This window comes from Cotesia glomerata, linkage group LG9 (assembly GCF_020080835.1).
Source record: "Cotesia glomerata isolate CgM1 linkage group LG9, MPM_Cglom_v2.3, whole genome shotgun sequence".
Lineage (NCBI taxonomy): Eukaryota > Metazoa > Arthropoda > Insecta > Hymenoptera > Braconidae > Cotesia > Cotesia glomerata.
This window is the reverse complement of record NC_058166.1, coordinates 11601744-11611668: the sequence shown is the minus strand read 5'-3', so window position 1 is coordinate 11611668 and position 9925 is coordinate 11601744. Positions and strand designations below refer to the sequence as shown.

The window sequence follows — 9925 nt, the reverse complement described above, 5'->3', positions numbered from 1 at the left end:
GCGCCGGCAGTCATGTTGGTCAGTCTCTATACCTTGTAACAGGCCGCTTTTAGCGCCACCTGTTAAGACGTTTGTTTATTATTTATTTTCTTTTATGATAATTTTATTTTGAATTTAAATTTTAAAAGAAAATTTAAATTGGGCTCTTAAATTTATTTAATGTCCGTTGATTGAATTCGCCGCGACCGAGTCGCCCTCGCGTGGGAAAAAATTTGACCGAAGCTCGATTGCGTTCGAAACAAAATTTATTGCGAATAGGAATTTAATTTAGCAAATAAGTTAGTTAAGTATTGTATTATTGAGAATGGTACTACCGGCCACAAACCCGCGAAGAGAGACCAACGAGGATCAACGACGTGGATCATCTGCAAGATTATCAACGGCGGGCGGATGTCTATCTCGGGAACGAGCAACTGTTCCAGCCAATATATCACTCAATAAACGTCGATATTGGTAAATTGGACTTGCGGCGCCATCTCTGGAGTTCAAAGCTAACGACGGACCCAGAAAGGGGAAGAGACGAGGAATGCGACATGTGCTAATTTTTCCTTCTTCCACGTTTTCCACTTGCCACGTGCGGATGTAATTTCGATCCGGAGGATTTTTGTTGGTTATTTTTTTAATATTGTCTGATTTTGAGATTTATTAGAACGACTATCGTGAAATTTCTCGCGTTTGAAATCTATTGTGTTTAGCTGCGAATTTGTTTGCCAAAAATTTATTACGGCATTACGACGATAATTGGCTGTCGCCAATTATTTATTTAATAGAAGCGATCTATTACGACGTTTTTTTGTTGGGTGATCGCTGGTTGACGTGTGCAAGTGACGAACAAAATCACCCCGTATCTTTGCCGAGGAGGTTCATTGTCCGAGATAGTTCGACGTGGAAGCCGAGTACGACCTGGTGTGGCCAATCGACGGACGGGATTAAGCGACGTCTTTGACCAGGGTGAGTGCCACGGGTTTCGTAAATAAATAGCTCGTGGGATTTATATTCATCAAGTAATATTTTTTTTATTAAATTTGTCGATGAGGAATTTCAAGGTTGTGTTGACTCAGCCAGTAACCGAGTAATCCCACGAGGTATTTCGGTACCGCCATTGTTGTTATTTTTTTTGTGTACTGATGTATGAAAGTTACAATTAATACTGTTATTATCATTTTTTTTTGTAATTTCGACGTTTACTCCCGGGATAATCGACGAGGTCGATTATCCATTGATCGAGCTTCGGATTCGTGCTGAATAATTAATTTAACTATTATTTAACTGCGGTGAATGAATTTTTTTTGTTTATTATTATTAGTACCAAAAATTCGGCGAAATTTTAGAAAGTAAAATTTAAAATTAATTATGATGAATTAGTTATTTGACTGCTATAAATTTGAACCGAGTGAATTTTATAAATTTTTTTGTGTTAATTTACTGAACGTAATTGAATTGAGCGACGATTTATGAACAAGTCATTTTTTTTTTGGGTTAGTTAATAACAACTGACTTGAGCGACGATTTATATTTAACTATTTCAATTAATTGTTATTAATTGAATTTCAAGGACGTTCTTTATTTATTATTATTAGTATTATTTAATTAGGGGATTTCAATTAAATTAAGCGAAGATTCAATTTTTTTGGTTATTTAGTTAATCAATTGCGATTGAGTGAATTGCGGGGAGCTTTATTTTGTTGCTGTCGTTAACTGACTAAATTAACTGAGTGAGCGACGACAAAATTATTTTTTGAGATTGTTTGAGTGAAATTTGCCGGAGGATTTTGTTTTTGAAACCGTTGAAGTTTGCTTTTCGGCGAAAACTGCGTATCGACGGCGTATCGACGAGATCGTCGACGATTATTATTATTTTTTCGCGTTTAATTCTTGTATTTTGTTAATTTTGAACAAATATTTGAATTTATTGTCAATAAATTGATAATTTATTTTTTTTTAATTAATTGCGAATTAATGCGAATAGCCCGAATACTTTCCTCGTTCCTCTATAATTAAGTCGTACCCTTGAGGCCCGCCACCCGACGAAAGGAGTCCCGAACCGGAGTAGCCGGACATCGACGTGATTGGAGCAAGGCTCCTGGCGCCCAACAACAGGTAAAGCAGGTAGGCCAGATTATTTATTTCGGGCTTCGTTCTCGCTAACGCACGAGTACGAAAATACCCGTTATAACCTAGATGTCGAACTGAAAGGTTCACTGGACTTGGTGGTACCACTGTGCTTCGACTATCAGTGCCGGAACTCGACCATCGCGTTGTATCACGATGGCTGGCACGACCTGAAGATCTACTTCGCAGATCTAAAAAAAGAACTTTGGAGTTTCGTGCCACCAGACAAATGGAAGAACGTCATGTACACTGATGCGATAACTCTGCAGACTGAAGATTTCAACATGGACGGGTACCCCGGCCTGCTGGCGACGCTCCAGACCAACTAGGGAAAACAGACGAGAACGAAACGGTTGAATAATGAAAAAAAAATTTTTTTTCACTTAAAATTAATATAAGTTGATTTGAATCAATATTTTCATAATTATAGGCTATTAAAAATTTTCCTTCTCAATCTGTTCAGGTTCGACTAGATATTGAAGTGGAATACTCGACGAGACTTCGGCTAAAGAACTTACTCAATTATAGCTAAAAATACTGTTGATTATCTCATATTCCTTCATTACGATTTTACTTTGAAAAAATTAATCAAATTCCTTCAGAATGAAGACTCTGTAGCTTACTGATAACAAGAAGTTCATAAAAAATAAAGATGTATTAACTATTTTTTTCTACTTTCTTCATAAAAACTTTAGATTAATTATCATCTATATCTTTCTTAAATGACGTATTTTTTATCTTTTTAACTTCCTGCTAAGAAAATTGAAAATTTTCGAAAATCGGGAAGTTATTGGTTTTACCCAGTTTTTCGAAAATCGAGTTCTCATCATATCTCGACGTTTTGAGGTTCTAGGAAGCTTCCCCGAATGTTTCTGGAATGTTGTCCGTATGTCTGTATGTTTGTGTATGTGTGTGTGTGTGTTTTTTTTTTTTTTTTTCAACTTAGGGGGGGGGAATCCCTTTTACGGATTCCAGGCATAGCTGTTCGGCCTGGATATGTGGCGACTCGACGCAGCGTCATACTAAAACTCGACGCTAACGCCCCTACCCACTAAACCCTAAACCCCTCTTCCTCTATCCTCTAATCCCTCATGGAAACCGCCGTCAGGCATTACTTCGTGAGGGAAGGATCTAGCTACTGCTATTCCTTCTGGTGGCTAAGGTGTTATTTTTCCTTTCTTCTAGTTTCTGTCATTTGCCCTTTTTCTTTCAATGGAACGCAGCTCTGTAAGCACTTCGGTGGTAAACGTACTTGTGGCGTTCCAGGCAGCTTCGGATGACAGCATTTCTTCTACTATTGACTCTGGTGTGATTTTCTTGTTCAGGATCTTCTCTAACTCATCACGCTGTGGGTTAAAACGAGGGCACTCAAAGAAAACGTGCTCCGCATTTTCAGCAACTTTTGGGCAAGACGGACACTCTGGGGAATTATCGTGCTTAAAGCGATGAAGGTACTCCCGGAAACAGCCGTGTCCTGACAACATCTGGGTCAGATAGTAGTTGGCCTCGCCGTGATTCCGGTTAAGCCAAACGTCAATCCTTGGAATAAGTCGATGAGTCCATCTTCCCTTCTCCGCATTATCCCATAGTTGTTGCCATCTTGCTATACTATGTTGTCGCTCTTTAGTTCTCAGTTTTTCAGCGCTCAGTGTAGATGACCTCTTTCGGTGGTATAGGTTCCGTCTTTCCTCAGCTAGGACTCTAAGAGGCAGAGTTCCAGAAATGACGCACACTGCCTCCTCGGATATTGTGCGGAAGGGGCTTGCAACTCTCAGTGCACTTAATCGGTAGACCGGTCCGGCTTTCCTCCATGATTCTTGGGTCTCCAGCGCGTCTGCCCCAACGGATATTCCATATGTGAGCACTGATGTGACTACTGACGACAGCAATAGTCTCCTGCTCTGCTTCGGGCCTCCAACATTCGGCATCAGTCTTGATAGACTAGTTACCACCGCTGATGCTTTAGCACTTACGTGTTCGACCTGTTGCTTAAAGTTCAGTCGGGCATCCAGCGTCACCCCCAGATATCGGATAAATGGTTGCGATGCGACCTCCTGCTCGCCGACATTCAGCTTGATGTTTTCTACGATCTTTCTGCTGTTGATGAGCACAGCTTCAGTTTTGTGCTTGGCTAACTCCAACTTCATCATCTCCATCCATAGGTTAATCCGGCTAAATGTGATATCGTAAGCCAGATTGATCTCTTCCAAGTGTTTCGCGACAATCACTACCGCTACATCATCGGCATATGCAACAAGTTTCACCTCTGATGGTAATGCAACTCTCAGGAGACCATCATACATGATGTTCCACAGCAAAGGACCCAAGTGTGTGTGTGTGTGTTTTTTTTTTTTTTTTTTTCCTTAGGGGGGGGGGAATCCTTTTTACGGATTTTAGGCATAGTTGTTTGGCCTGGATATGTGGCGACTCGACGCAGCGTCATACTAAAACTCGACACTAACGCCCCTACCCACTAAACCTTAAACCCCTTTTCCTTCTTTCCTCTAATCCCTCATGGAAACCGCCGTCAGGCATTACTTCGTGAAGGGAGGATCTAGCTACTGCTCTTCCTTCTGGTGGCTAAGGTGTTAACTAGCTTCCTTCTATCTTCTGCTATTTGCTCTTCTTCTTTCGGTGGAACGCAAGTCTTTAAGGACTTCTGTTGTGTGTGTGTGTGCGTGTGTGTGTGTGTGTGCGCGCGCGTGTGTGTATGTGTGTAAGTGTGTAAGTGTGTAAACCTCTTATAACTTTTGAACGGTTAAACCAATTTCATCGCGGTTGGTGCCATTCGAAAGGGCTTCGCCAAACTTAAATTTCCTGTTAATTGGTTAATGGCTCTAATAATTATTTAATTTGATGACGATTGACCCTAAAGACCATCCCTGCAACTTCCCGCTCATTTTGTACTTAAGCGCTCAAAACTACACATTACGTTTTTGAGCTCTTCGAGCTCAAAAATATGATTTTCGTGTCAATTTGAGCTCTTTGAGCTCAAAACTCTAATAGCAGTTTAATGAAACACAATTTTTTGAATTTTCAAAAGGCAATGACTTTTGAATGAATGAACCGATTTTCACGCGGTTAGCGGCATTCGACGCAGTTTTTGAAGCTCCATAAAAATTATTAAGTTTAAATCGATCGAGCCAGGAATTTTGAAGTTATTCGGTTTAAACAATTTATTCGGTTTTCTTTCGACGACGATAACTCACGAACGAAGAATATGTGGTGAGGCTTTCGCCTACCTCCGAAGAGGCCGATTCCTGGGCTCAAAAGAGCTATACTCTACGGAATCCTGGTTGGCTCACCGTCAACTTACGAAAAAGTGGCCCACAAGTGGCGCACAGCTAGTGCACGAGTTCACTAGTGCACTTGTGCACTTGAGGAGGCGACGCGACAGTATTAGAAACTCGCTTTTCGAAGGTGCCACCATTTTGGCATGCACAAATTCAAAAATAACGTCTTATTTTGTTATTATTTACGTTACGCTACAACAATGTAGACATTAATATTGGAAATTTTAATTTATTAATTGCTATTGCTGTAAAATCGCTTTTCTAATATTGTCGCATCACCTCTACAAGTTCACAAGTGGACTAGTTCAGTAGTAAACCCGTACAGTTGTGGACTCATGCACTTGTAGACTCGTGCACTTGATGTTCAATCGGAGCAGGTCATATTCCAGTTTGAATAACCATGGTCAGATATTGAGAAATGTTCATCCAAAAAGTTTGCGCAGTTGGGAGGTTTTGTTTTAAACACTTAGAGCATAGTCATAAATATAATCAATTATAGGTTTAATTTTTTATATTACCCTAATACAATGATGAGCTTACCTCAAAAAAAAAAAAAATTAGGAAAACGGTTGACCCTGAAGGCTATCCCTGCAACTTCCCGCTAAATTCATATCTGGGCGTTTAAAATAGCACTTATCCCGTTTTTAAGCTCTTCGATTAATTCCTTGCTTATAAAACAGTATTGGTGTATTTTACCTATAATAGAATCTTCCTATACTTGAACTCTGTAACTTGCATACTCTTTATACTTGACGAGATAATTTCTCTTAACAATTATGTTTTCTACTAGTATTTCTGAGCGTACTTTCCTGAATGCGCTACCAATAGCTACCCGAGTCGAAAAATAACTACGGTTTTAGGTCTCACAATGCTATAAAATGAGGTTTGTCTCAGTTTAAGCCTCACCATTTAAAACTCATGCCAGGAAAAACATCATTTAGTACGAAATATTCCGGATTGAGACAAAAATAAGACATTTCTAAAGAACATTTAAACTTGAAATGAGGTAAAAATGAGGTTTATCTAATACACTAAATTTTCTTACTCCGGGGCCCAAAGTGAGATATGTCTCATATACGGCCTCAACATATGACTGTAGATCGATAGAGGCATATCTCACACACGTGTCTTAATTTTAACGACGTATACCTGAGACAAATCTCATTTTTGGTCAGGCTGAAAAATCTTGTATTATATGTATATAATTCATAGTGTTATTTTATTTAAATTAGACTTACATTTATAAAATGAAAAGTTCGAATTTAATTCAATTGAAAAAAAGTTTTATTTATTAATAATAAATCGATACCAATACATACTAGAATGAATACTAATTAATTTAATTTAATTCAATTTAATTTAATTTAATTAATAACTGATTAAGTACATTACTGAATTTTTTAAAATTCTATATAGAACTATGAATCAATTGAAGAGTTTTTGAGATAATTTTCATCATTATTATCACCAGTTTCATTATTATCATTGTCATCGTCATCATAATCATCATTATCACTTCTGATCCTATAAATCCGCGACTCATAATCATGTTTTGGAAGCTTTTCTTTAATACTTTTTCTTGGAAGTGAATGATTTCCATTTCAAGATATAATTGAAGTATTATTTGATAATTTCTTCAATTTATTTTTGGGATATTCATCAAAAATTGTCTTTCCATCTGCAATTATTTCTTCTTCATGAACTTGAACAAGTGCTCATTGTAAATTTTTTTTTGTTTATGTTTTAAGTTGGTCCGTTGCACTAAAACAGTTCCTAAAAATGCTTTTGTTGTTACATCAACGATTCAACCAGTATTTTCATCAACAGAAATATCGTCCAGCAGATCTTTATCATCTGGAATAACATTATTATAATTTATTTTAATTCAAAAATAGTTTGGTTTTGTACCATCCAAATTTACATTTATATAGTTACTTACCACTTATTTTCAAAATTTTAGCTTCTAACACTTCAAATAATTTTGATCGTTCTTTTTTCCACTTTAACTTTATACTAGCGTTTTCATATTGGGAATGGACAGGTATGCTTGAAGTTTTAATTGTCTGTAATTGTTTTGATTTGGTCCAAAAAATAAGCGCATATATTCCAGACATTTTTACAAAAATTTTTCACTTTAGTCAAGGAAATCAACAATAAAGTTAAAAATAACAAACTGATCACAATTAGTTTATTTGATCTTTTCACTTTATAGAATATGAGAAGTGCTCAATATGAAAGCCTAAAAAGTACTAACCGGGATATTCTTGAGATTGTTTAACTATGCTCGGTTTTACTTGGTGTGTATACATTGTTGTACATGTATACATGTTGTACATAGCCAGACATATGGCCAAAATTTTTTTGAAAGTAGTGTAGACAAATAAAATTTATATAGCTCTTTAAAGTATTAGAGTCGTAAAAGTTGAAAGGCTTTCTTTGTATTTTAGTTCTTTTCAAGGGTACAAAATTTTTAAGTATACGGGTTTCGGAAAAAATTTTTCCAATATTTAAACATTGTGTTTATTACTTATGAAAATTCATTATTTATGAAAATATATTTTTGATTTGTCAGCTATTTTAATTTTTTTATTAAGAAAAAATGAATAATACTTTCTGTCATTAAGTCATGCGATTTCAAGTATGGATCACCAGATAAATTTATGAAATAATTCGTTTACACATGAGAGAGTTGTCGTTTACTCTGTCTCAAGTAAGAACTAGAAAAAGCATAAAATATAATATTTCAAGTAAACTAAAAATATATAATAATAAAGTTCGACATAAATAATACCATAAATAATAAAATTCAACATAAATAATACCGTACTTTTATACACATTTTAACATCGTTATAAAAAAATATTTCTAAGTTCCAAATTATACCTTCTATCAAAAGAGAAAATTTTTCTAAGTGTATAAATGTGGAAATATTTCTAAGTTCCACATTATATATCTCATTTACTTCTCACTTCAAAATATTTGGATTGAGAGCGAAATGAGACTTTACTCGTAGACCGAAGTGTTTGAGGTCTTCTTGAGACTTTTCCGAAAAATAATGACTATTTGAGACATGAATGAGACTTAAACCCGGGAAAAAATGATCAGACCTGATCAGACATGAACAGGCATGAGTCTTCAGGCCTGCTCAGACATGAAAAATGACCATGCCTGATCAGGCATGAATTGACCTGATCAGACATGGTCAGGTCTGAAAGCCCATTTTTACTTTTAATTAATTATTTTGCTTAATTTTATGGATATAGTATTTGATAGAGTCATACGCAATTCTCTATAATAAATAAAAATAAAAAAAAATGATTACATATAATTGTACTGCTGTATCACCAGCAGTCACCCATCCAACTACTGACCACGCTCAATGCTGTTTAACTTTGGTGATATCCGTGCGCCTTGAAGTTTCCGCCTGCTGTGCTGCTATCTTATGTGACAACAATTCTATAAAGTACATAACGTATCGAATAAGTTTATCATAAATATAATATAAAAATTGATTTTATAATATATATATTATAATTATTTGATTTTATAATATATATATTATATTTATAATATATTTTATAATAATATATTTTGATAGTCCTAATTTATTTATTTAACCGAATCTCATTATAACATCACATTTATTAAATAATAAAATAAGTAATGATTTTAATATTAGGCAGAAGCAGAGCAGAGCAAAACATCCCATAGGAAATGTAACAAATTTTTTATTTCAAAATTATTAAAACGTAATGATAAAAATAATTTTGCACTTTTTGTGATGACGAAAAAAATTTTTTTCGTCAAAGAAAAAATTTTTATCACATCTCTGACTATGCAAGTCTGATCAGATCTACCCGGAAAAAATGATCAGACCTGACCGTACCTGTTCATGTATGATCAGGCCTGAAATTAGACCTGCTCATGTCTGTTCATGTATGGTCAGGCCTGAAATTAGACATGGTCATGCCTGTCCATGCCTGTTCATGTCTGAAGTGTTAAATACGCTTAGGCCTGATCATACCTGTCCATGCCTGTCCATGTCTGTTCATCCCTGTTCATATCTGAAGCGTTAAATACGCTCAGGCCTGATCATACCTGTTCATGCCTGTCCATGTCTGTTCATATCTCAAGTGTTAAATACGCTCAGGCCCGATCATACCTGTCCATGCCTATTCATGCTAAGGACCAAATATGCTAAGAAAAAAATTTTGAATATGTTCAGTGTATGTACATTAATTTCGATTAATAAATTTGTAAATTATCAATAAACGGTATATTTTATTATTCAATAAATAAAAGTATTTTGATTATCATCCAAAACCTACCGTAGGGTAAATTTAATTAACTTTTATAGGCATTGACAGGCCTGATCAGACATGAGCGTATTTAACCCTTCAGACATGAACAGACATGGACAGGCCTGATCAGACATGAACAGGCCTGATCAGACAGCGTATTTAACGCATCAGACATGAACAGGCCTGATCAGACCTGAGCGTATTTAACCCTTCAGGCAT

General features: G+C 35.9%; 1 long non-coding RNA gene across 1 annotated transcript; it reads right to left on the bottom strand.

Moving 5' to 3' along the window:
- On the bottom strand, positions 1 to 2317 carry LOC123271967. Its single transcript, XR_006510999.1, has 2 exons — positions 2178 to 2317; positions 1 to 32 (listed from the first exon to the last, which is right to left on the bottom strand). It is a non-coding gene; the product is annotated as an uncharacterized LOC123271967 (long non-coding RNA).
- Positions 2318 to 9925: the final 7608 nt, after the last annotated feature.